The sequence below is a fragment of the Triturus cristatus genome, chromosome 7 (assembly GCF_964204655.1).
Source record: "Triturus cristatus chromosome 7, aTriCri1.1, whole genome shotgun sequence".
NCBI classification, from domain to species: domain Eukaryota; kingdom Metazoa; phylum Chordata; class Amphibia; order Caudata; family Salamandridae; genus Triturus; species Triturus cristatus.
Genome location: NC_140590.1, coordinates 1,147,750,781 through 1,147,777,314, shown reverse-complemented (window position 1 = coordinate 1,147,777,314; position 26,534 = coordinate 1,147,750,781). Strand labels below are relative to the sequence as shown.

General features: G+C 47.7%; 1 protein-coding gene and 1 long non-coding RNA gene across 6 annotated transcripts in view; one reads left to right on the top strand and one right to left on the bottom strand.

The window, feature by feature from the left end:
- RGS14 (regulator of G protein signaling 14) overlaps positions 1 to 26,534 on the top strand; it is a 334,003-nt gene that overhangs the window by 36,136 nt on the left and 271,333 nt on the right. The window contains exon 1 of one of the 5 annotated variants that reach the window (XM_085618348.1): positions 23,012 to 23,050. The exons of the other annotated variants lie outside the window; for them this stretch is intronic. The gene's annotated coding sequence lies outside the window, so the exon portion shown is untranslated. Of the gene's footprint in view, positions 1 to 23,011; positions 23,051 to 26,534 lie in introns of those variants that run through there. 5 annotated transcript variants of the gene reach the window in all.
- LOC146811281 (uncharacterized) lies at positions 14,985 to 26,202 on the bottom strand. Its single transcript, XR_014966709.1, has 2 exons — positions 25,773 to 26,202; positions 14,985 to 16,764 (listed from the first exon to the last, which is right to left on the bottom strand). It is a non-coding gene; the product is annotated as an uncharacterized LOC146811281 (long non-coding RNA).

Below are 26,534 nucleotides of genomic sequence, written 5' to 3'. Positions count from 1 at the left end.
TCTAGGAGTTAATGGATTTCTAGGTAGTCTGTGAGTTGGATATTGATGGCTTTCTCCATGACTTTAGCTGAAAAAGGCAGGAGCGAGATGGGTCTGTAGCTGCTGAGGGTGTTGGTTCCGATGTTGTTTTCTTCAATAGTGTGTTGCCTTCTGCATTTTTCCAGCAAGACGGGGGTGGTGGTGGTTGTGGAGATGTTGATGATAGCGGTGAGCACTGGAAAATGATAGTTTTTCCAAGGTTGTATATGAATCTGGGGGCATGTGTCTGAGGGGGGTCCTGAGTGGCTGGTATTCATTAGTGCGATCGTTTGTTGTTTGATAAAGGCAGTGATGAGCTATAGGTGGTAAAATCCTACAAAAAGTCCTTAAAGTGTACACTTCTCCTTCGCAGCGGGACAGGGCAAGTGTTTCACTCAGTGACAAAGCTTTTAAGAGGTGGCTTTGTGAATTTAAGTTCCTTTTTTGTGTATTTGTGTCCATTGTTGTTTTGCCTGTCACATAAAATGTAGGTTAAAGTCTGTAAGTTTTCCAGGTGGCATAAGAAAATCAAGCATTGGCATAGCCAATAGGTCTCGCCTTTGTGACCTTAAAAGTGTTTAGCCAGAGCAATTGCTTTTGCCAATTTCTTCAAGCTGTGGTGTAGAGCATTGCGGCTGCTGTGCAGCATGTTGAAAGGTTTTAATAAAAAAGTGTTTTAAACATTTGTTACGTTATAAATATATAACCAAGAAGACAATATGGACAATTGAACGACCCTATCCAAAAAGAATTAATATGAAAAAGACTTATAGTCTTTTTCTCCTGGTCATGCTGACCACTTCTTCCTGCCTGTTGTAATGCTGGTTTGTTATAGTTTACTTTTCTTATGGAGGTGGGTGGGTGGGGGCATAAACAACGGGATGGTAGATTTGTATTTTTTGTTTCAGAAGTTCCTCCTGTCTGCCACATAGAGAGAGGATCCAGGTGTCCTGCTTTCACTAAATTTAGGTTAACAATTGTCCCAAAAGCATGGGTATCGCATTACGTCTGATGTTTTTGAAACCTGCAGGAACTCTAATTGTTAGCTGAAACGGGACCAGCGATAAACTTGTTGACTTTCTAGATTACTCATTTTAATACCCGGACAACAGTCGTGCCCACTTCAGCTAATAATTAAATTTTTCAATGGCTTAATAATGAGTGCTTCTACCTTTCATGAGCCCTGTAAACAGGTGCTATTTCCCGATTTACCTGTATGCTCGATTCAGATGAGGACGGTAGGCAGGCTGTGCCTCGCCAGGATTCGAACTGGTGACCTACATGTTACATGTGATAAACAGCCAGCTTTAACTCGCCGAGCCACCTTACTTGCTAAGGGACGTGTAGAGCGGATTCCTTCCCCTTTGTGAAAGTTTTCTGAAACTACCGGAGAACATTTGCAAAGGGGTCGACATGTGCAAGTAGCCGATGTAAGCGTCCCACTTGGTTTTCAGCTGTGGAACACTAATCCCTAGTGTGGTGTACACGGCAGTAACAACAAGCATTTGCAATGCAATAGGTCTCGCATTTATAAGAGTTTGAGCTATTGGCATTGTAAAATTACAATGCCTTTTATTTATGTTTTGGTTTTAAAACAAATAAAAGGCATTGTCATTTACAATGTCAGTAGCATAAGCTTGCATAAAAGCAGTGTGCGGCGTGCAGCAGTGTGAGGCGTGCAGCAGTGTGAGGCGTGCAGCAGGGTGTGGCGTGCAGCAGGGTGTGGCGTGCAGCAGTGTGCGGCGTGCAGCAGTGTGTGGCGTGCAGCAGTGTTTCGTGTAGCAGTGTGAGGCATGCAGCACTGTGTGGTGTGCAGGGGCGTGCAGCAGTGTGCAGCGTGCAGCAGTGTGCGGCATGCAGCAGTGTGCGGCGTGCAGCAGTGTGCTGCGTGCAGCAGTGTCGTGCAACATGCAGCAGTGAGTAATGCAGCAGTGTGCGGTGTGCAGCAATGTGCGGCGTGCAGCAGTGTGTGCCATGCAGCAGTGTGTGGCGTGCAGCAGTGTTTCATGTAGCAGTGTGTGGCGTGCAGCAGTGTGTGGCGTGCAGCAGTGTGTGGCGTGCAGCAGTGTGTGGCATGCAGCAGTGTGTGGCATGCAGCGGCATGCAGCGGCATGCAGCAGTGTGTGGCATGCAGCGGCATGCAGCAGTGTGTGGCGTACAGCAGTGTGTGGCGTGCAGCAGTGTGCGGCGTGCGGCGTGCAGCAGAGTGCGGCGTGCAGCAGAGTGCGGCGTGCAGCAGTGTGAGGCGTGCAGCAGTGTGAGGCGTGCAGCAGTGTGAGGCGTGCAGCAGTGTGTGGCGTGCAGCAGTGTGTGGCGTGCAGCAGTGTGTGGCGTGGTTAGTAAACCACAAGAAAAGCGGACATCAAAGGAAGGGTGGGAGGGAACGAGCATATGGGGTGTGAGTTATAACGAAAGTTAATTGTTGTAAGAGGGGATGCAGGAAGTGAGGCCGAGCGTGCGCTGGCGAAAGCAGTCTGCTGCTTTCAAGTCCGATGCCAGATGCCAGCTTCGCGCTTGAATGCCTCACATGCACTGGCCATAAACCGCATTCCTAAGGTCTTGTGCCCCTTACTAAATCTCTCTGAATGCGTGAGGCGGCGCACGCGCAGGAAGTAGCTGGTGGCAAATGGAATGCGCGTGGTTGTGCGCGTAACCGCCACCCGATCCGCCTGGGAAGCCTTTGGGGGCATTTTCTGAAGCTCCTACATAAGTCTCGCTGGGCGATCGCTTACGCGATAGCCAGGCGAGACCTAAAAAGGAAACGCAACCAATGGCACCTACACTGCTTCCGACACAAATCTTGCAGCACTCACAAACAGACATGCCAACCCTCCCGATTCAGGCGGGAGACTACCGATTTCAAGGCTGGTCTCCCGCCTCCCGATTCCTGCAAGCAAAAACCCGATTGCTCGGCGTTTCAGCAGACAGGGGGGCTTGGTATTGTGTAACGTGCTAATTCTTCCAGCAATAGTCTTCATAGCAAGAGTGGAGATGCAGGGGCTCTAGAAGGGGTGAAAAACCAACAAAGGCTCATTAACAAGCGAATGGTCTTTTAAAGACATGTGAAGTACTCCGGAGTGGCCGTGTGTGTGCCCGGGAAGCTGTTTCAGCCCGGGCTGCCACACATGGGGGGGGGGGGGGGTGTATGCACTGCCAGCAACCTGCCAGGCCAGTGCACAACACTTGCATCACCCTCTCTATGGCTGCCATTGCGCTCCATGCTTCTAAAAGGTAAGAAAAAAACACGTGCATTTGCGTTTCAAATGTCCGATCCTGCAGCTGCACACTTCCAAAGCCCAAGAATGTATTAACCCGCCTGCTAACACCTTTGAGATCCATCTCAGGGTCCTATTTTTTATTTTAGACAGTATGTTTTGGAAAGGTGCTGTATGAATGTAAGCATGTGTGAGTATGATAGCAGTTTTTGAATGATTGGTAATAGTTAGTATCTCTATTTATACTTATTTTTGATGTTTATGGGATGTCCTCTGTGAATTCAATGTTATAAAAGATATGATGAGAAAATTGAAATACTGGATGTGCTATGATAACTAAAATAATCCCTTCATGTATTTAAAGTTGCATAAAATAGAAAAATGTTTATAAAATAAAAAAAATAAAAAGATAAAGCTTGATAATAAAATGTTCCTTTAATAACATTTAATGTCTTCCATGTCAATGTATTATACGCAGAAGGTTGTTTTGTAATTCAGAACCCTATTGGGTCGTTTAAAATTAAAAAGGTCAGATTAGAGGTTTTCTTTCCCTTTTTGCACTTCCAAAGCCCATACATGACAGTAACCCGATTCAAGGCCCCATTCTCCCGATTTGTTTTTTTTTCTTTTTTTTTTTCTTTTTTTTTTTTATTAAATCTCCCACTTTGCTCTTCTGAAATGTTGGCATGTATGCTCACAAAACAGCTTCTCACTGGCAACCGAGAGAACGAATCGACTGTCTGCCACGGAATCCCCTAAACATCTACCTTTTTAAACTTTTTGGCTCCAACATTTGTATTGTTAATTTAACATAATATGAAAAACATAGCACAGGAATAACAAGATGGCATTAAATGTTCTTGCAGGTTTTTATAACCATTAGTACAAATATGAACGATACACCCATCAAGACACAACTTGAAACCAATGAGTGTACACATATAGGTGGACTTTCTCAACTTCAGTTCAGGCTCGCTTAAGCCACTTCACCCCCGCCGGTAACGTCCGGTAGGTAGCAGGGCAGCCATTCGTCTGACAATGCTTTCTTTCTCCCCTCCTCCAACCCCAAGTCCGCCGACCCGCCCCGTCTCTCATGTTTTCATCCACTCCTAACAAGCAGCTCGGCAGCCACCCACTTCAAGAAAAATACCTCAAAAAGGACGTTTATATTCCAGGTTTGCTGCTGGGGTTGCAGAATTAATTACATATTTTTCAGAACTCGGGAAGCTAGAGAGGCTGTCAGAAAATGATGATAAAAGCTGCAATTTAAACCCTATCTATTTATGTGCATAAGCGCAAGTACCCCCACACTGAGATGTCTTTTTGAGCGGGCTAATTAATTTGTGCGCACATATCTCCTATCGACTGCCTACGGCGCATCAATGGGAACTTGAAGTTACAGGGGGCCAATAAACAACATGCATGTTGGTTATTAGATTATAGCTGTAGTTCTGCATATACTACAGGCCCGAGACATGTGCCTTATTCTAGTAATTCTCTTTCTTTTATTATCCTCTGTGGGTCATGTATGGTAGATTGCAGGTGGAGTGCTTTGACAGGCGTCTTTCCTGAACGACAGGGTACTCGAACCGCTCACGACGGTTTAAGGAAAGGTTGCGGGGCCGACTGACAGCGCTGAGGATAAGCTGCAGAACGGACAGACAGCGTACAGAATGATTTACAAGACAGGCCGAAAGTACAAAGAAGATAAACTGACAGTGCAGAGGATGGCGTGAAGGGCGAATGGATACTGCAGAGAAGCATGGCCGCCGGACAGTGCAAGACGCGCAGCATTTACCTTGCCTTTCGTGCACGTTTGGCGTTTACCTTGCGGGAACGAGCAATGACGCAATCTGTTTTGAAAGCGCAATTGGGATAGTTTAAAAACAGATGGAGCCGCTGCAAGGGAAACGCCAAACGTGCACGAGTGGCAATTGAAACCAATGCAAAACATGCACCAGTTTCAAGCAAAGTCCTGAGCGATTGCTAAAGGTCCCCTCCTACGCAACGCTTGGGCGATGCGTAGGCGAGACAGAAAAATGAATGTGTCCTCATGTAATGCAACTGGTGCTATGTAAAGCACTCTGATACCCGATTCGGGTCAGTTCTCGCTATATAAAACTCTGTAACATAAAAAATAAATAAAAATAAAAAATCCTCACAATTTACAGTAGTTTTTATTTTTCCTAATAATCTTAGTGTCATAATCCCCATTTCCCCAACACGTATGTCAATTCTAAGGGAGTAATTTAGAATTTGGCGGATAGAATACTCCATCGAAAATGTTGCTCATGTCCTACCTGCCATATTACAAGTGTATTACAGCCTACGGCACTTGTAATACGTTTATGACGAAATCACCCATCCACCGAACTCTAAAGCTGATTCTAAGGGCCATATGTAGGTAATTTCTATTTACTGATTCATAAATACCGAATTTTACCGATTCGGTATTTAAGAATCGGTAAATAGAATGTAGGTAAAAAATCGGTACATTTTACCGATTCGGTAATATTCGTTATTAACGATTCGGTATTTACCGAATCGGTAATAAGGCATACCTTCCCATTCATTCCTATGGGCCTGGAGGCCCATAGGAATGAATGGGAAGCCATTCACTATTACCGATTCGGTAAATACCGAATCGGTAATAGGGGGAGCATATTCAAGGGTGGCAGAGTGTCACATTGACACCCTGTTGCACCCTTGAATCGTGCATGTGTGCACATGTGGCGCACATACATGCCCTAAGGGCATGTATGTCTTCCACATGGCACTTTTAAAAAAGCACAAAATTGCTTTTGAAAAGGTATTCGGTATTTACCATCAACTTGTAGTTGGTGGTAAATAACGAATCCTTAAACCAAAAATGCACTCACTTGAGTGCTCCCTACATAGGATTTAAGGATTTGGTAATTTACCGATTCGGTATTTTACCGATTTCTTAAAATACCGATTTGGTAAATTACTGTATCCTTAAACCTGCCTCCTACATTAGAAAGGGCTAAATACCGGTCGGTAACGGGAAAATTACCGATTTTCGGCCGTTACCGACCGGTATTTAGCTATCTACATATGGCCCCAAGTCTCTCCTAGAACGGCGGGGCCGGCATCGGCCACACCAAGAATATGGCGGTCAAGCCGGCCCCCTCCGCTACAGCCGGGGGCGTGCCTCTCGCGCACCTGGTGACGCGGTAGGCGCGCCCCCTACCCTCATTGACCCAGGCGCGACCCGGAAGTGATTGAAATCACTTCCGGGTCGTGACGATGGGCAAACGTCCGGCCAGTAGGTCTGGCCGGACCAGCACGGGTATAAAGGGCTGGGGAGCCCAGGAACCGGTCTCTTGGTTCCTGATTTCCCAGCTTGCCCCCCACGCCTCGCTAGGAGGCGTTAACTTTGTATTTTTGCTTTGTTTTCCAGGTGGAACATCCTTAGAGGCTGCGATGAGACTTCAGGAGCGGGACTGCGGGATCGTGAATGTCGCGTGTCTCTTCTGCGGGCTACGGGGGTCAAGCTACGCTTCATGACCATCGGGATCTACGGAGGTCAAGCTGCGCATTTCCGGGAGGTCGCGATCGAGTGAAGTGCAGCGGGATCGCCGGAAGACGCAGACAAGACGGTCCAAGTGCAGCGGCAGGTATCGGGAGGTGGTGGCGCGAGAGGCTCGTGGGAGCGCTCACCCCTCCGGCGGCTGCATTGTCCATTTGTGTGCATCTGAAAGCACGAACGCACGCGCTAGCTTTGTCGAAGCTTTGTGGGCGGTCTGCAGCGCTAGAGCGCCAGTGCCGATTGTATGATAAGCGGGTGAACGATGCGCAGTTTGTACGCGCGCATTGGGAGCACACGAATCAGAAACATGCTTGTTAAAATATAAACGCGAGTAATGGGGGCAAATTTGTTTTGAATGGACACAGGGCATTATTGTTTAAGGTTTGAGACTCTTGCTCTCATGGTATACAGTTCGATCCCCATGATTCTGTCCAGTTAGATGGGTTGGTATATACAATTTGAAGAGCTAAGAGCTCCATTGTGCTTCTGTATCTGCCGGTTTGAAGGAGGGTGAGTTCACTGAGCATTTAAAGTAAGAGAACGTTAAATAGGAAGTATTAAGAACTGTGCATGTCATGGGTTTTTGGTGGTTTTGAGCTAAAGGCAGAATTTTACTATAGGACTGTTTGCTGCTTTTAGATTTAGCGTGTCTGTGAGGGGCAACATTCCGACAGCACTAAGGGCCGATACACTCCAGGCACACCATTACAAGCCGCCAAAACATTATCAGCATTTAAGTAATTTTTTGTGCGGTATTTGACGTCCTTCTATCTAATGGCGGGGAAAGCTAGGAGGGGGGGAGCAAGGCTCTCGTATGGAGAAGCTAATGGAAGAAATGATGAGGAAAGTGACCGAGATGGGGCAGGATCTCGCTAACCTCAGGGAGAAAGTTAAGGGGCAGGATGGGCAGGGAGAGAGGCCTAGGCGCCCCAATGTGCCCCCTAAGGCTGCTTTTCCGCTAATCCCCAAATGGGTTAGAGCAAGGAAACGCGTGGGGAAGGGACTGAATCCATCCATTCCACAGGTTCTTAGTGATAACGACCCTGCATCACCTATCCCGGTCCCGGTACCAGGTCCAGAGATCCCGTTGGCACCAGTCCCACCAACAGCACCCCCGGTAGCGCTGGTGCTGGAACCGCAGACCCAACCTCAGATTCCAGAGCTGCCAGCGGTCCCAGTGCCAATATTGGCTCCCCTTACACTACCAGCTCTCCCTGTGGTCCCAGTGCCCCAACCCGCTCCCCCGGGAGGGCCAACACCCGCTGGGGATAGTCCGCTGGGGGGGGGGTTTACCTCAAGAGATAGTGTCGCATTTGGCGGCAATCTTGCCGTGGTTCGGGAAGACAGGCTTCCTCGCTCCTGCGGTGGGGGTAAAAGAGTTGGGTACCGATGCTTTGGCGGAAGCGACGCAAATTGTGTCTCAGTTTAATGCGGGGCCCAAAGAACAAATCCATGCTGGGCCGGTTGCTTCGTTACCTATCATTTCAGGGGGTATTTCCGGCACTCTGGAGAACAAGGGGTTGCCAGTCCCCAGTGCGGCAGGGATTCCTCACGAGGCTCCGGGGTCCGCAACAACAGGTAAACTGCCAACATTACCAATGTTGGGCGTGGGAGAGTCCAGTTCTGAGCGGGAGTTTTTAGGCAGACATGTGTTTATGGACTTAAAAAACAGAATATGGGCTGGTGAATATATTAATATGTTTTCGTTATTGATCTGCGAGAGGGAGAGGCAGGAATCAAGGAAGAACAAAGATTATATGCTTCCTAGGGAATGGGCTACTGAGATGTTGAAGAACTTACTGAACTGGATCAGAGCCTTTTCCATATTCATGGCAGTCACAGCTGAGCGTTTCCCTAATGTACAGGCGCAGATGGCTTGTTAGTGTTATCAGAACAGGATAGTGTTGGCCCATGATAAATTTGCGGGCGGAGGGTGGTTAGAGTATGACAGGAAGTTTAGGATGGCGAAGGCATCCGACCCATCGTTGTCATGGGACCGAATTTACATGATATCTTGGTTGGATCTGTTTGGGGGCGAGGGGCATGGTAACACAAAGAGTCAGGCCCCGCATGCTGCGCAGCCCTTTCAGCCCTTTCGGTCGCAGGGTAGTACAAGTTATACCACTGGTACAAGCGGCAATGGTGGGAGGAAAGGGATGTGCTGGGATTTCAACAGGCGGACCTGCACTAGACCACAGGGTCAGTGCAGATTCAAGCATGCGTGTTCCATTTGCGCCAACCCATCCCACCCCGAGTCCAAATGCCTCAAAAGATCGAAGGATAAGGGTAGAAAAAAGCAGGAGTGATAAGGTACCACCGCTCAAAGCGCGGTCCCCCATTGATGTGACGGCTCTGACACCATGGCTCAACAAATACCCATGCCACCTGACGGCAAGAACTCTGTTAGAGGATTTCAGGGATGGTTTTAGGATTCCAGCCCCTAACTATGCGGGGTCCTCTGAGTGCCAGAATCAGCTCTCTGCTCGGACTAATCCAGGCATAGTCTCCTCAAAGATTGCCAAGGAGTTGCGCCTGGGTTGGGTGGCGGGCCCTTTCGAATCTGTGCCGGTTGAGAACTTTGTCTGCTCCCCGTTGGATGTAGTCCCCTAGAAGGTAGAGGGGGAATTCAGACTAATACACAACTTGTCAGCACCCAAAGGTAATTCACTGAATGATGCAATTGATGATGAGTTCTGTAATGTTAAATACGCGTCCTTTGACCAAGCGGTGGAGATCCTCAGGGGCTTGGGCCCTTGCGCTTTGATGGCAAAATCTGACATAGAATCGGCCTTTCGGTTACCCCCGGTACATCCAGATGATTATCACCTGCTTGGTTTTAAATTTCAAGAGAGTTTCTATATGGATATGTGTATGCCAATGGGCTGCTCTGTTTCATGCGCATATTTTGAAAAATTCAGTTCATTCCTGGAATGGGTTTTCAGACAGAAGACAGGGCACCAGTGGGTCATGCACTACCTAGATGACTTTCTTATCCTGGGGACACAGGGTTCCTCTGAATGTGGGTGGGCGCTGCAGGAATTTTGCGCGCTCATGCAGGATTTGGGGGTTCCTTTGGCTCCAGGAAAGACAGTTGGGCCGGCATCTACGATAGAGTTCCTGAGCATTGAGCTGGATTCTGTTCAGAGATGTTTTAGGCTACCCATGGACAAAGTTAACAAATTCAGGGCTGCTTTACAGCTATGCTTGGGCAAACAGAAGGTAACACTACACCAGCTACAGCAGACAGTAGGGCAACTTAACTTTGCTTTAAGGGTCATTCCAATGGCTAGACCTTTTTCCAGATCTATCTCCCAAGCCATGGCGGGCCTCAAAGAGAAACATCACCACACAAGGCTGTCAGCTGAGGTTCGGCAGGACATGCGGATTTGGATGGCATTCCTGCAGGATTTCAATGGCAGAGTAGTGTGGCCTGGTCCGCCCACTGCATCCGTGGAGTTGGGTTTAATGACTGACGCCGCGGGCAGTGAGGGATTTGGTGCCATACTTGGTACCGAGTGGGTGGCACAACGTTGGCCGGAATGGTGGGAAGGGAATGGCCTAACAGGTAACATCGGGTTCCTAGAGCTCTTCCCCATATGGGTGGCATTGACGGTATGGCCTGAACAATTGCGTAATCAGTCAGTAGTTTTCTGGTCAGACAACATGACCGTGGTGGAATGCATCAACCAGCAAGCGGCCCGGTGTAAAGTGATTCTCCGTCTCTTGAAGGAGATTGTTCTCACATGCATGAAATTGAATGTGCAATTTAGGGCTAAACACGTGCCTGGTGTCCTTAATCATGCTGCTGATGCCCTTTCTCGCTTTAAGATGCAGGTTTTCAGGGCTCACCTCCCAACAGCGGCAGAGTGTGCCACCCTCTTCCCAGAACGACTCTGGCAGATTGGTGCCCCCACCTACCGGACCTCGTGGCAGCCAACCTAGCACCCAGGACCAGGAAAGCATACGAAGGGGCGTTTTGGCAATATTGTTCTTTTTTGGGTGCGGAGTGGGCTGAGCGATGGCACGACACTGGGGCACTCATTGCATACTTGGGTTGTTTAAGGACCAACGGGCGTTCGGCGGCCGCATCTAGGAGACAGGTGGCGGCGATCTCCTTCTTCGCTCAGATCAGCGACAGGGGTGATCCCACTAACAGTTTCACAGTGAGGAAGGCTCTGAAAGGGTGGCAACGCCTCCAGGGGTCGGCCCCAGACACAAGGCAGCCAATTGGGGTGGAGCTTCTGACGTCAATACTAGTAGCCCTCCCCGCAATTTGCAACACATCAGGGGCAGTCCTGTTATTCACTGTGGCCTTTTCGTTGGCCTTTTACGGCGCATTTCGAATTGGGGAGCTAGTGGCCCAAAACAAACTAGACGTACGCGGCAGCCTGCAGTTTGAATGCATTAAAGTCAGGGCCGACACCCTATTAATATCGATCAAGAAGTCCAAGACCGATCAGGAGGCCCGGGGTGATGGGGTAGTTCTCCACCGGGCACAGTCCCTGTCCTGTATCACACGTTGAGAGCTACTTACAGGTTAGACCACTTAACGTAGGGGGGCCTTTCTTGATCCGTGCGGATGGGGTCCCGCTGACACGCTTTCAATTCAAAAGGGTGTTGGACATGACAATTCTGAAGTCAGGTCAGAATCCAGAGAGTTTTGGTACCCACTCCTTTAGGATAGGGGCTGCCACTGAAGCAACGGCCAGGGGTCTATCAAACGGCGACGTACAGAGGATAGGGAGATGGGTGTCCAATTGTTACAAACGTTATGTGCGTCTACACATGCTGTGAGTGAGAGAGCCACACAGCGCTGATGCATGGTTTTTCTGCTTCCATTACAGTTTCTCAACCCTGTCACGCAGGGGAGAAACTCAAGACATTGCACCAGCTCCATTCAGCAACACGGATATCATCACCACGAAAGGAAAGGCTTCAGACTGTGTGGATCATAGGCCATTCATATGTAAGGCGTCTGTGTAACCTTTTTTCTACAGGTGATTATAGGGAAAGAGCACGGCAGGCAGGTTTTGAAATAGCATGCCATGGAAAAGGGGGGCTATGTTTTGATCGGTTCAGGGGTATCATACTGGACCTGTTAAAGAAAAGGGGTCCGCCCCGATATAATCGTACTACACTTGGGGGGGGGATGATTTAGCAAGACTGGGAAGAAGAGGGTTGGTGGAAACTATAGTCACTGAAATAGGCTGGTTAGCTAAGACTTGTCAGGGCTGCACTATTGGGTGGTCTCAGATGATACCCCGATTCCAATGGAGAGGGGGAAATCTGTAAAGGCTTTGAATCACTCTGCGAGGAGAATAAATAACAAACTTGAGAGACTTTTCAGGGCTCCCCACTTACAGGCCATCGCCCATGGATGCATTAGGGGTGAACCGTGCTTCTTAAAAGACGGCGTTTACTTATCCCAAGTAGGCAACGAGGTGTTCCTGGAGAATATGTTGGCATGGTTGAGGGGCCTTAGTCGCAGGGGATGACCTTTCTAGTGAGCTCAGGGGGGGGACTAGATAGTCGGTCAACTATGCTAGCCTGTGGCGGTAAGGTCATGATTGGTGAGCAGTAAATTTAAGGTCCTTAGAGGGCGGCGCCATTCACGAATGGTGTCGCCCAAGTGGGAGGGACAACTGGTCTCTCCTAGAACTCCAGAGGCAGTTGGGTGTGGGGGAGGAGGGAGTCACGGTTTCTCTAGGTTGATTGGCCATCCCGCACGTGCACAACGGCTGCAAGGGCCCCTTTTATGGAGATCAGGTACAGAGCGTATGGGGGTAACCCGGGGGGGGGGGGGGGGGGGGAGTACCCTCACGGTGAACGGGCCCTCTGCGCATGCACACTCCGGCTGGAGGGCGTGGTTAGAAATTGATAAGGATCTGACGCCAGTTAGTGACCTTGCCATAGGCTCTATTAGGTATGCAGAAAATAAAGTTTGTACAGATTAATAAAGATATGTTTAGATATGGATAGGAAACCTTTGTTTTAGAGTTATGTTAAGGTTAGCCATCGGATATATGTACTTGTCAATTGTAATCAGTGTAAAGTATATTTTCTGCTACATTTTGTAAATATTGTAATTATGATTAATGTGTATTAATTGTATATAATAAATACGGCCGGGGGGTGTCACGCCCCCTGCATCCAAAACTTCTCTCCTCTCACGGGTCTTGAATGGGAAGGAGGGGGTGTAGGTAGTACCTGGCCATATAGAACGGCGGGGCTGGCATCGGCCACGCCAAAAGTATGGCGGTCGAGCCGGCCCCCTCCGCTACAGCCGGGGGCGTGACTCTCGCGCACCTGGTGACAGGGTAGGTGCGCCCCCTACCCTCATTGGCCCAGGCGCGACCCGGAAGTGATTGGAATCACTTCCGGGTCAGGACGATGGGCAAACGTCCGGCCAGTAGGTCTGGCCGGACCAGCACGGGTATAAAGGGCTGGGGAGCCCAGGAACCGGTCTCTTGGTTTCTGACTCCCCAGCTTGCCCCCCACGCCTCGCTAGGAGGCGGTAACTTTGTATTTTCCCACCCACCATCCCCTTAGAAGCAAATGGTTTTTTAGGTGTTTTTTAATCAATGAATGTTTAATCTATTTTAGTTCCAGGAGGACAAGATAATTGTCAAAGTTGTGTATAAATGCCAAATTTTGTTTATCACAGGTCTTCTATCGTCTTATTTTGATTTCTGTTGGTTGGGCGGTAAGGTCATGATTGGTGAGCAATAAATTTAAGGTTCTTAGAGGGCGGCGCCATTCACAAATGGGGTCGCCCAGGTGGGAGGGACAACTGGTCTCTCCTAGAACTCCAGGGGCAGTTGGGTGCGGGGGAGGAGGGAGTCACGCTTTCTCTAGGCTGATTGGCCATCCCACACGTGCACAACGGCTGCAAGGGCCCCTTTATGGAGATCAGGTACAGAGCGTACGGGGGTAACCGGGAAGTACCCTCACGGTGAACGGGCCCTCTGCGCATGCACACTCCGGCTGGAGGGCGTGGTTAGAAATTGATAAGGATCTGACGCCAGTTAGTGACCTTGCCGTAGGCTCTATTAGGTACGCAGAAAATAAAGTTTGTACAGATTAATAAAGATATGTTTAGATATGGATAGGAAACCTTTGTATTAGAGTTATGTTAAGGTTAGCCATCGGATATCTGTACTTGTCAATTGTAATCAGTGTAAAGTATATTTTCTGCTATATTTTGTAAATATTGTAATTATGATTAATGTGTATTAATTGTATATAATAAATACGGCCGGGGTGTCACGCCCCCCGCATCCAAAACATCTCTCCGGTCACGGGTCTTGAATGGGGAGGAGGGGGTGTAGGTAGTACCTGGCCATATTCCTTTTAAACCTATAATATGATTACAGATTGACATCATTGTGGAATCTGTGACGTAAAACTGAAGATGCAAACACGCAACTTGTAATTGTTTGCAAAGTCTATTCAGGCAGTTCATTGTGTCGCTTTGAAGGGCGGACCCAGCCTTTTATTTCAGGCGAACAGAAATGTGACACACTGTAATAAGAAAGCAATAGGCAGGGTTTTTGGAGTTTTTACAGGCTGTCGTGAATTGCAAGTATCCCTATTACCCAAATCATTTTCTCAACAACCTATTGAACGAGACCAGATCCCACCGCTGGCAAAGTCTGTCACCCTGGCTATTTATTGCATCCCAGAAGAAACAGTCGCTTCCTGCTGGCCCTGCACTCTGCAGATCCGGTATAAGCTGCTGGGGGGGGGGGGGGGGTCGCTGATGTAAATATTGTGCCCTCAGAGTCGGCTGTATTTACAGTATGGAGACCCGAGGTGTGTAGGTCGTGCGTCAGACGCCCCTCCATGTAGCATGTTTTCAGTACATTACGAAGAGATTTATATAGGAATATATCCGTGAAAGCAAGGCATTCACCCTTTAATCTAAGAATGAATAACGTGTAAAACATGGAGGTGTTGCAGGAACACAGGAGAAAGGACACAGAGTCAGCGCAGATGTGCGGTGGATGGAGACCAGGCTTGACCAGTCTTAAACATAAGGAATATATAGAAGAGCTGTATCTTTAGAAATGTGTTTTTATTTTACCTAATTTAGAAGCATGTGTAGAAAATAGGCCTCAGCTAGGCCTACCAGTGCAAGGGGTTCGCCCTTCTCTGCACAGAGTCCTCAGACTATTAGAAAGAAGTTGGCACAGAAACTGGAATAGAAAATACAGAGTTTAATACCTCATGAGGTGGAACCACATTCACCCAGCACCCTGTGGTGCTGAATGAAGGTAGCACACAGAGTAGAAGAACCATGGGTCTTTTATACCCACACAGGGGCTCAGAAAAAGGGCGGTGCAAGCATACATGAGAAGAGTTACATACATAGATGGTCATACAGAAATGCACAGTCGACAGTAAAGGAGGAGCTAGCAGTTGCTGACTCTGGTAGAAACAACCTGATAGTTACAGACTAAAAACAGATGCATGGACAGTTAGATATTCCTGCGCATGTGCAGGGTAGCAGAGTCTAAGTATAACCAGTCCTTTAAACAGAGCACAAGGGTAAACAAAATGGCTGCCAGAAATACAGAATGGATTCCACAAAATGTACAAGATAGCCTCTAAATACCAGATGGATTCTGCTAACGCTAATTTAATCGCAGCCAATTTACGACAGACGACCCTTTTAGCGTTAGCTGAAGACATCTCCCATAATCCAGTAGGAAAATGAAAAATATGCAAATTAATTTTTAATTAAACATTTTTTTTTTTTCATAAATATCCTAATTCATTGCTAGGTGGGCATTTCTCATTCTAAATATTGTTAAGCGGGTATGTATGAGGTATAAACAGAAGTACAAAGGGAACAGAGAATTGGGTCATACAGATAGCAGGAGAGAGTAATTACTATTATCAGAAACAGAATTATTAGCTTTCTAGTCCTAAGCAAATCCTAGAACCATCCAGTAAAAACAGTTTCAAGGCTCCTATGCATTTCAGTTACCATCCATTTCAACTTCAAAAACATTTTCGCTAGACTTTTCCAGTGTTTCCTTTATGAGGGCTAGAGTATCTATCATTATACCCAATACAAACATTAAAGCAGTCAGACATATTATTTACAAAAATGATCCTGGATCCAGAGGACCAGGAGAACTACACAGGACCATGAGAATTAGGACGAAGAGCTGCAAAGGGTTGCTCCTCCTCAAAAATGGGACGATCAATGGGGTACATTTTCAACAAAAAGAAAAAGAAGTCCTTGGGAAATTAAAGCCGCTGTACAACCAACCAGAGGGGAGTCTTCTCCCTGTGTCCGTTTGAGCCTCACAGGCAGGCTCTTGTTGTTCCCACGGTGGAGCTGCACAACTCAGGAATCATGGCCTAGTTTCAAGGGAAAAGTTTCTTCTTTCAGGATAGGGCAATCACCCACCAGGGCAAATGCGCTCAGCGATCCTGTCCAGTGTCTCAGGCAGTGCACCAGTTTTCTTCATTTCAATCTAACAGGCACCAGAGACACAACACCTGTACCCTGAACTCCAGTCCTTCCCTAACTCCTGTATTGCTCTGCTGGCACACTGCTCTTTCGTTGGGGCCATATCTCTTGGCCAACAAAGGTGAAAACTTTACAGCCACTTTAGGACCAGGATTCAGAGGCCTGATGCTAGGATCTCTGAAGCAACCCTTGTTTCAAAGGGGGTTACCTCAAGCAAAAACTTTCTCGCCTTCCTGGTCGGTCTGTGACTCTCGGCTGGGCATCAAAAGCTTGATCCACGATTTCTCCTTTCTGATTTGGGACCCCGTCTTTCGCCCAAGATAGTAGCAGGGGTACATTCATCCCAGTGCTTCCGGCCTTCTACCTTCACTGAGGTCCTGGTTGCCAGCAATGCCTGTGCTGGTTACCTTCACTTTGACTTCAAGCTGGACTGGTGCTGACTCCTCAAGCTGGATCTGATGTCCGCGCCCCTCTGGCAATGGTTGTAAAGCAGCAAATATCTATTGGTGGACAGAACAAAAGGTCTTTAGACAAGGCACAGAAATAATCTATCAACAGAGAGGATAGTCTCAGAATACTTCCTAGTCTAGGGACGCCCCATATATTAACAAGGCACCCTAGAACCACTTTCATATATGTGAGAGTAAATAAAACAACAGCCTGAACCTATTGGCAAGTATAAAAGGAACTCTTTAGTGAACTGACAAGGGTAATACGTCCCCCAATCCCAAGCAGTCAAGGAAGTCTGTGTTCATTTCTAAAGACCCTCAAGAAAAAGGAAATGTTATACTCATAAACTTTGCATTACTTATACAGGACTGCAGACACTTCTAAAATGATTTTTCTTAATAAAAGCACCTACATTGTATACTCAGGACCATGCTCTCATGTTATAGGAGCAACAGGAAAATCTAACACTGCTAATTTAACAAAGATTCTTATTACATAAAGAACTAAAAACTTCAACATAATGGGTACACGTTCTCCAGTGGAACATCTTGTGACTAACAGACTCCTATAAAACAATATTTTCCTCAAAAATGTTTGCTAAGGATCGCATAGCCCTCTTCCCTGCATTCAACTTTTTCACAATCCAAACTATGCAACATTAGTTCTAGTAAGGACTGTTAGTTTATTTACACAGACTAGCTAATAAAAACTAGCAATGCCCTTGCAAAACTGTATGTAGCATGAGAATAACAAACAATAGTGGTGTTATCCCCTGAGAATGTTCAAACAAAAACTACCCACAGCTAGTTCCCCTTATTTTTTTTTTATAAAACTTTTTATTGGCATTTGTAGTAAACACATAGCAAATATATGCACTTATGGACTTACAGTAAACATATACCCTTGGATCATCGTATACAGATGTGACTAGTGTAGTCCGCGGATCGCACAGGCTTAGAGGGTCCAGGGCCCTGCCCTATCCTGTATCCGGACCCACCCCCGCTGACGCGCACTGTGGATGCCGCATCATATGAGGACTGCTATGTGGATCCATCTTCCCTGAGTGAGTTGCCCCTCAGGTCGGTGAAGCGCGGCCAACTAATTACTATTAATGAACTGGGGACATGTAAACTGGGGAGTGCACCATATCTGGGATTATTGACCTTGTGAGACTAACGTCGGAGAGCAATGTCCCAACTTATCGTCGTGTTAAGTTTTCGCTGACGCGGGGAAGAGTCGAGGGAGGAGAGGTGTAGGGGTTGATGGCGGGAGTATAGATCCCTGTTTGTGTAGGGGGCGACCAGGGTACCAATTACAGTTTCAGGTTAGGGCCCACCGGGTATCCGAGCCTCCTGGTCACCGCCCTCTGGAGTCGAGGAGGCGTCCTGAGAGCCAGCTATTCGCGGGCCCGCCGCCGGTGGTGCTTCTTGTGTGAAGGAGTGCATCAGCATCGCCCAGGATAGGGAAATCGGGTGTTTACGGTGTCCCCGGGCTTCCTCCGTCCGAAGCAGCGTTTCCTCCGCCTTCCCCCATTTCTTAACTGCCCCCACCCAGGCCGCCAAGGGAGGTCCCTCCGGTGCTTTCCAGTGCATAGTGATGCATCTTTTAGCCAGGATAAGTCCCAAGAAAGCAAAACGCCGCTCCACCTTCTCATTTTTGTGTCGCCCATGTATGCCTAAGGCGCTGGCCTCCCATGTGTATAGGTCCTGCAACCCCGTAACTGTACGAATCGTAGTATGCACTGTTTCCCAATAATTATAAAGTGTCGGACAATCCCATAGCATGTGAATGAAAGAGGCAGCCGGCTCGAGACACCTAGGGCAGGCGAACGGTGTATCAGGAAAGTATTTCTGCAGTTTTTCAGGAGTGAGGTACGCTCTGTGTAAAATATGTAACTGTATGTTCTTGAAGCGGTAATTACGGGACACCTTTTTTGTGTATTCCAGGGCCCTGACCCATTCCCTGTCGTGTAATGGCCTGCGAAAGTCCTGTTCCCATTGTTCCCTGTGGGGTGCAAGTGTGGGCTGCCTCAGGGTTCGTACGGCCTTGTATATCCAAGTAACTAAGTGTCGTCCGGGCCCCATCTGCAATATCGCGTGGATGACCGGGTGCGTGGGGGGTTCTGTATCAATCGCTCGCCACTGTGCGCGACAGGCTGTAAGAAGCTGTCTATGTCTTAGGAACTGACCCCTAGGGAGCTCGAAATCCTCCACCATCTCTTCAAATGTCCGTGGGCGCCCCTCAAAATATAACATCCCCACCTCCGTCACGGCGTGGTCCGTCCAAATTTGCAACATGCTCTCTGTATACTGTGCTCTGCCCCTGGGGAACCCCACCAACGGCAGAAGCGGAGAGTACGGAAGCACCGCTCGGTCCAGATGGTGGACGCGAGCCAGGCAGGTCCGCGCCGTGCTGACCTGGAGAGGTCCACCCGGAATTGGCGCTGCTCTTGGCAGCAACATACGGTGTATCGTGGAGGTTGGGATACGCCCTGTAGCGGTGGTCAGCTCTCCCCGTGCCCGGTCCGCTGTCCAGCGTGCCACCCATTGCAGCTGTGCGGCCAGGAAATACGCCTCAAACGACGGGGCCGCTAGCCCACCCTGATCCAGGGGCAGTTGTAATTTCACCAGGGCAATACGTCTGCGGCCAGAACCCCAGATGAGGGACCCCAACAGGGTATCGAGCTCGCGAAAAAATGAACGTGGGGGAACCACCGGGAGGTTTGAAAAAAGATATAACAGTCGCGGCACCAGGATCATTTTCGCGACCGCTATCTTTCCCGGGAGCGCCAGTGGTAGATCTTGCCAAAAGTGAATAGAAGAACGGATGCCTCCCATCACTTTTCGGTAATTCCCCTCATATATATCCTTCGGTGTTTGATATAGTCGAACTCCTAAATATCGTACCGCCTGGGGGCTCCAGGAAAGATCCACACTCCCTACTCGTACGCGGCACGGGGTCCCGTCTGGTGTCAGGGGGTAGACCGTGGATTTAGCCCAGTTGACCCCGAGGCCCGCCACCTCCTCAAAGTCGTGTAGGATGCGTGATATGGAAGTTAGGTCAGCCGCGATGTCCCGGACATATATGAGTACATCATCAGCGTACAATGATACCGAGTGGGTGGAGTCTCCTATTGGGATGCCCCATTCCTCTCCCGCGGCTCGGAGCGCGACCGCCAGCGGTTCCATTGCTATAGCAAAGAGCAAGGGGGATAGTGGGCACCCCTGTCTGGTGCCGCGACAGATCGGAAAAGATTCCGAGATCATGGGACCCAGCCGCACCCTAGAACTGGGCGCGGAGTATCCAAGCTTAGTATAAGCTTGCAGTCTGCCCCCTATGCCCATGCGTCGCAAGACCTGAAATAGGTATGCCCACGAGAGAGTGTCAAACGCCTTCTCGAGATCTAACACCAGACACGCCGCCCGTGGAAACCGCTCCCGCACCTGATCCTGTACATGAAATAGCCTCCGGATGTTATAAGAGGTGTGTCGTCCCGGGACAAACCCATTCTGATCCGGGTGTATTAACTGCGGAAGGATTGTGGCATACCTGTCTGCCAAGACCTTTCCATAGATCTTATAATCCGTCGGTAGTAACGCTATGGGTCGGTAAGAACCCATTTGGAGTGGGTCTCTGTCCGGCTTAAGAAGGGACACTATGACCGATTCACACATAGAGTGAGGCAAGGTCCCCCCTTCCAAGGCGGCCGTGTACTGAGCCTCTAGTTGCGGGACTAGTTGGGGCGCGAAGGCGTGGTAAAACTCCAGCGGGAGGCCATCCAATCCCGGGGCCTTGCGGGTTGCCAGTGCCTTCATCGCACGCCTAATCTCCGTCCCCTTGATAGGCCCGTCTAGATCTTGGCGCGTGTCATGGTCTATGCAGGGTAGCCGTGTACGATCGAGAAAGTCCGAGATGACATCTTCCGGCGTCGGGGGGTGGGGACTGGTATACACTAATGCATAATGTTCTCGGAACGCCCCCAGAATCTGGTCCTGCGAGCGTACTAAATTGCCCTGAGTAGTGTGGATAGCCGTGATGGGTGGGAGGCTCGAGTCTTGTTTGACAAGCCACGCCAATAATGCGCCCGTCCGGTCCCCCTCGCCGTGCGCCCGCGCTGCATACGCCGCGAAGTTAAACCGGCGCAGGCCGGTCAACGCCTCCGCGTAGACTGTCTCGGCCCTGGCTATCTGGGCCGGAGTGGCTACAGCCGGATCGGTCTGTTTGGTGAGTTCAGCCAGCCCCCGCTCCGCTGTTTGAATATCGCGCTCCAAGACCCGTCGGACCCCTGTGATGTGACGAATACAGACACCCCTCATTACAACTTTGAATGCATTCCACTCCTGCGCCCGTGAGGTAGCCGTGCCGGTGTTTTCCTGAAAATAGTGACCAATGTGCTCCTCAAGCGTGTGCTTAAACACCGGGTCATCTAGACTATCCCTAGGAAGGCGCCAGGTTGGGACCGGGGGATGCGGCGGGCGCCATCGAAGCGTCATCGAGTGCGCGTCATGGTCTGATATGGTCCTGCCCAAGTAATCAGCGTCTGTAACTAGAGGGAGAATGGTGGGGGAACAGAGGAAACTGTCCAGGCGCACCCGAAGATCGTGCGGTTTGGAGTGAAACGAATATAGCTTGACGATAGGGTTCCGGGTTCGCCAAGCGTCCGCTAGGGACCAGTGCCGTGCCCATGCCGCGAAGCGCTGTGCCTGTGTCACTACGGGGGATGCAGGATGGGGCGGGTAGGACCTATCGAGCGCTATGTCTTGTACACAATTGTAATCCCCCCCCAGGATCCAGGGTGTCTGCGTGTATGTGCCTAAGGGGGCCGACAGCGTATCCCAGAATTTATTCTGTTCTGCATTAGGCCCATATATGCTGCCCAGCAGTACTAACTGACCATCCAGCCGACCCATCATAAGTGCATATCGGCCTTCTGGGTCCACTATGTGAGATTGTTCCTGAAAAGGGACCCCGGGACGGACCCAGATAAGGGTACCTCGGGCAAAAGCCGAATAGGTTGTAGCGCATATGGTCCCCCGCCACCGCCTGCGCAATTTCGCCACCTCCCCAGCAGTGAGGTGCGTTTCCTGTAGAAACGCGATGTGTGCGTGGTGGCGCTTAAGGTAAGCATATGTGGAATATCGCTTGCGCGCAGTATGCATTCCGCGCACGTTCAAGGTGATGATTGTGATTTTTCCCGTATGTGCCATCAATACAGGTGTCTACCGTGTGGTGTAGGACGGGTCGGCGGGCCCCCAGGTCATGCCCGGTACTACCCCCCCAGGACTCCCCCCCCGCACGTTTAGTTTAGTTATGCGGCTGCTCTCCGACTCGTAGGTAAGGGCATGGTGCCTAAAATGGTTGGGTATGGGAGAGGGAAAACTGGGCTGAAAGAAACATAACTTGCCCCAATGCGGGGGACCCATCGTCATGACGATACGTCCAAACTTACTCTCAAGAAACACGAGAGCTACAAAGTATTCAAGGGGGTGACGACACGTGTCTGCCGAGGCTAGTTCCCCTTAAAGATCAAATAAGGAAGCAGCAATCTAGACTACTCATCCTCTCATAATTCCATCAGAGAGGATGGGTAGTAACATAGCAAAATATATTTATTCATTTTATTAATGCTAATAATGTTTAAAACAGTATTACTGAATAGCCAATTAAATGTCTCATGGCTATTTCACAGACAGTTTAGACAGGCTCGAAAGAAATTAAGAAAAAGAGAGAGAACACATAAATTTGCCTACCCTTAATTTGTAGAGGAGCTAGCCTCCTCTCCCCAGTTTTTGACAGTAAGAAACCTGTACCAGGTTTCATTCTGTCAACACTATCAACCCCAATTTGTAGCAACTGGGCATAAACAAACTCTGAGGAGCTAAATATCACATTTCAGCTAGCCAAAGAACATAATCCTTTAGCAAATGTACTAGTGCAACATGAGGCCGCATGAATTCAAACTAAATCCCATTGCTTCCTGAATTCAGCCCTAAAAGCATTGGCACCATATATATATGGCAGAGCCATTGTCTTTTAAAGAGAGGTCACATATACTATGTTCATTGAGTGCACACAAAAACTTGCTTTTGCCAAAAAGGTAAGCAAAAACCTCTTTCTTCCCCTGCCATTTCGTCTTTCAAATGTCGAAATGTCAAAGCTCATGTGAAGCCGTGCCCTGCCAGGCTTCTAAATGTAGGAGTTCGGCCTTTAACCTATGCAGCTGTTCCATCTTGTATGCAAGGTTGTCATGCGGTGCTCCCAAGTCAAAGTGACCCTAGAGACCGAAGGCAGAACAGCAAAACCCACTCTAATGTGTGTCTACCAGCAATTTCAGAGGTAAGCTTAATAACTTCTGCCAGTTTTTGTACATAGGCTTGAGCAATATAGATGTCAGCTTATGAAGTCTTATGCTTACATATGTGCATTTACTTGAGCCTAAAGCAGTTTAAAAGCTGCTCTGACTGGAGAAATCTCATTTAAATAGTGAATTTTTACTCAATTTCGACTTTGATTTTTAAGGCACTTAAAAATTAATATCCTACAATGTTTTTGCATAATAGTCATCCCCAAAATGTCCTCTACATATCCCAGAGATGTGGCATCAGAAATGTATAATGTATGCCCTTATAAAAATGAGTTTTGTACGCCTGGATAAAGTGACATTTTCACATGTAATTGACCCCCTATTGCTGTATAGCACGGCTTAAATTCAATTTGGATGCTAGGAGGTCACAGCATCATGATTCAGGCATTATGAATAGTAAAAAAACGAATTGAATGCACCTTTGTTAGATAATATTTGTAATATAATCATTTTAAATCTGCGCCACTTTTATTATGTAACATCAAAAACCACTCTTATCCTTATTTAAAAAGGCATTAACAAAAGAAATCCCTACTGTCAATCTGTCCTCTGTTTATCAAAAATAATGAAACTATATTTCTAACTTTTAAAACAGCAGTCTGAAATGCCGCATTTTACACCGTGTTTGACTTTAGCTGTTCTCTGTGGCCGGAGTCCGCAGAGAATAGAAATAGTCTTGCTGACACAGCTGTTTGACACGTAAAGGCGTCGAATTCACACGCCTTTCAAGTCAACCTTTCAAGCCAACACAACTCAGTCGTTCTGTATAATGTGAATGCCTTTGAATACCCTATACAAAAGATAAATGCTGTCACATTTTGCATCTGAATTTAGTCTATTGTAAAACACAAAATTTCGTTTAGTTTTTTTTTTTTTTTTTTGGCCTGCTTAATTTGTCAGGCTTAAAATCAATAACTGATTTTCTTGCCTTACTCACCCCCATCTGACAGTAGGTCATCTTTATGATGACCAGCTGTCAGCTGAACTGTGTCGCTTCTGACACACAGGTCATCTTAATTTTAACTTTCTAAAGGTAAAACTCTTATCTGATAGTCCATGTTAGCTTTGCGCCACAATTTCCACTGAGAAAATTAATTCTCAATGGGAAAATCGTTTTTATATAGGCATATAGCCCTTAAAATTTCAAGCAAGAGCATCATTTTACTTTTTGTCTAGAATTAATGCAACAGTTTAAAAAAAATAAAAACAGTTTTCTATGGAAAGTCTAACTGGTCTTTGCACAAAATAGGGCCGAGGAAGGCTCCTTGAGTTTCGTTCCTCAGCTGCCCTGTCTTATCAGAGAAGCTAAAAATAGCCCCTCAGCGCAGAACCGGGCCACAGCGAGTGCTCCTGGCCCCCACCTCTCTCCAAGGCTGTCCTGCTGTAAGCATTACACATTTTCATGTCAGAGAAGCTTTCTAAGCAGTGATTTCACCTCCTGGTTCAGTCGCTCCTATTTGTAGCCCCCACCTTACAGGCTGCAAGGTCAAAATCTGCCTCGCACAGCCCTGAAGCTGTCAAAGACAAAAAGCCTTCCTAATTTCATCTAAACTGCAATAATTTGCCCTATGGAAAAATTTATTTTGATATACAATTTCTTTTCAGGGGTCATAAGTTTATTTTCAATTCTCAGATTAGCAGGTTCAGCTTAAATTAGAACCTACAACCCTATGGACCCAGCACATTGGCTCACTGAACCACCAAGAACACAAAGCTGCATAGGAACAATTTGCAAATTCGAAATACCCACAATTTTTGCAAGCTAAACTTTTAACCGGTCCCTAATTACTCTTCATTAATACTTTTGTACATTAAGGGTATCATCAAATCACAGGGGTTGCTTTTTCTCTAGCTACACCCCTCTCAATTTCCTTTTGCGACTTATTGATGGTGATGAGACCAAATTAAATTTACTCCTTAACAATTTCACTTCTCAGAATTCTTTCACATATTCACAGTCATTCAATCACACGCCTTTTCCAGTGCTAGCAACATCCAAAACACAATTTACCACACCATAACATTTAAACACACATTTAACCCACAGATCAATACTTAAGACCGAAACAAAGACAGCCCACAGACTGTACTTAAACCAAACCATTTGTAAATACTAGTTGCAAGTCATATTCACCAGATTTGGCTGGCAGAACACCAGATAAACGCTCTGCATCTCATCACTTATGAATGTTACTAAGTGCACAGACCAGGATCCTTTTATGTACATATTTAGTTCCTCGGGGTACTAGTCGCCACTTACAAGTATTTTTATTCCATAATGCGCTGTACATTATAGAAGAAAGACCATACTTAATATACATATCCCTATTAGGTGTCCCCTCCGGGGGGGGGGCGGTTGTGCTTCATCAAGTCTCATTTTCGTACCATTCCAAAAGCAACACATCCTTTGAAGTGTGCTAAAGACAGGCATGCCAAAAATAGTGCATAATATGCAATATTATAATCAAAGTAGCACTTAAGGTACCTTTAGTACGATGTGCCGTTCAAATCAATTCAGTTAGAGAAAATTCTCCTCATTACCTGCCTATGTGAATTGCAAGTCACATATGTCAAAACAAACCAAGTTGGCCAACACAAAATATACCATATTCAAAGCCACAGTAAGCGTTACTAAACTACCTTACCAATCACAGGCATCAAAACCAACAGCAAGCGCCGCAGAAGGACACTTACCAATCACTTGGTGCCCAGATTCATCCTGCCAAGTTCTAAAATCGACCAAATGGTCACTGCACGTTGGATCAACAGAAGAGATCTCAGTCGAGGACCGGCGCCACCTGGATGGTCAGATCAGAAAGAAAGGGAAAGCCGCCGTGGATGCCAAGACTCTGGTCTTATCGGGCAGTGATCACGTCCAGAGCGAGATTCCAATCCTTCGTCGCGACCAATCCTTTGGGCATCCGAGTCACCGATGAGTCCCACGTTGAGGCGCCAATTGTAGAAAATAGGCCTCAGCTAGGCCTACCAGTGCAAGGGGTTCGCCCTTCTCTGCACAGAGTCCTCAGACTATTAGAAAGAAGTTGGCACAGAAACTGGAATAGAAAATACAGAGTTTAATACCTCATGAGGTGGAACCACATTCACCCAGCACCCTGTGGTGCTGAATGAAGGTAGCACACAGAGAAGAAGAACCATGGGTCTTTTATACCCACACAGGGGCTCAGAAAAAGGGCGGTGCAAGCATACATGAGAAGAGTTACATACATAGATGGTCATACAGAAATGCACAGTCGACAGTAAAGGAGGAGCTAGCAGTTGCTGACTCTGGTAGAAACAACCTGATAGTTACAGACTAAAAACAGATGCATGGACAGTTAGATATTCCTGCGCATGTGCAGGGTAGCAGAGTCTAAGTATAACCAGTCCTTTAAACAGAGCACAAGGGTAAACAAAATGGCTGCCAGAAATACAGAATGGATTCCACAAAATGTACAA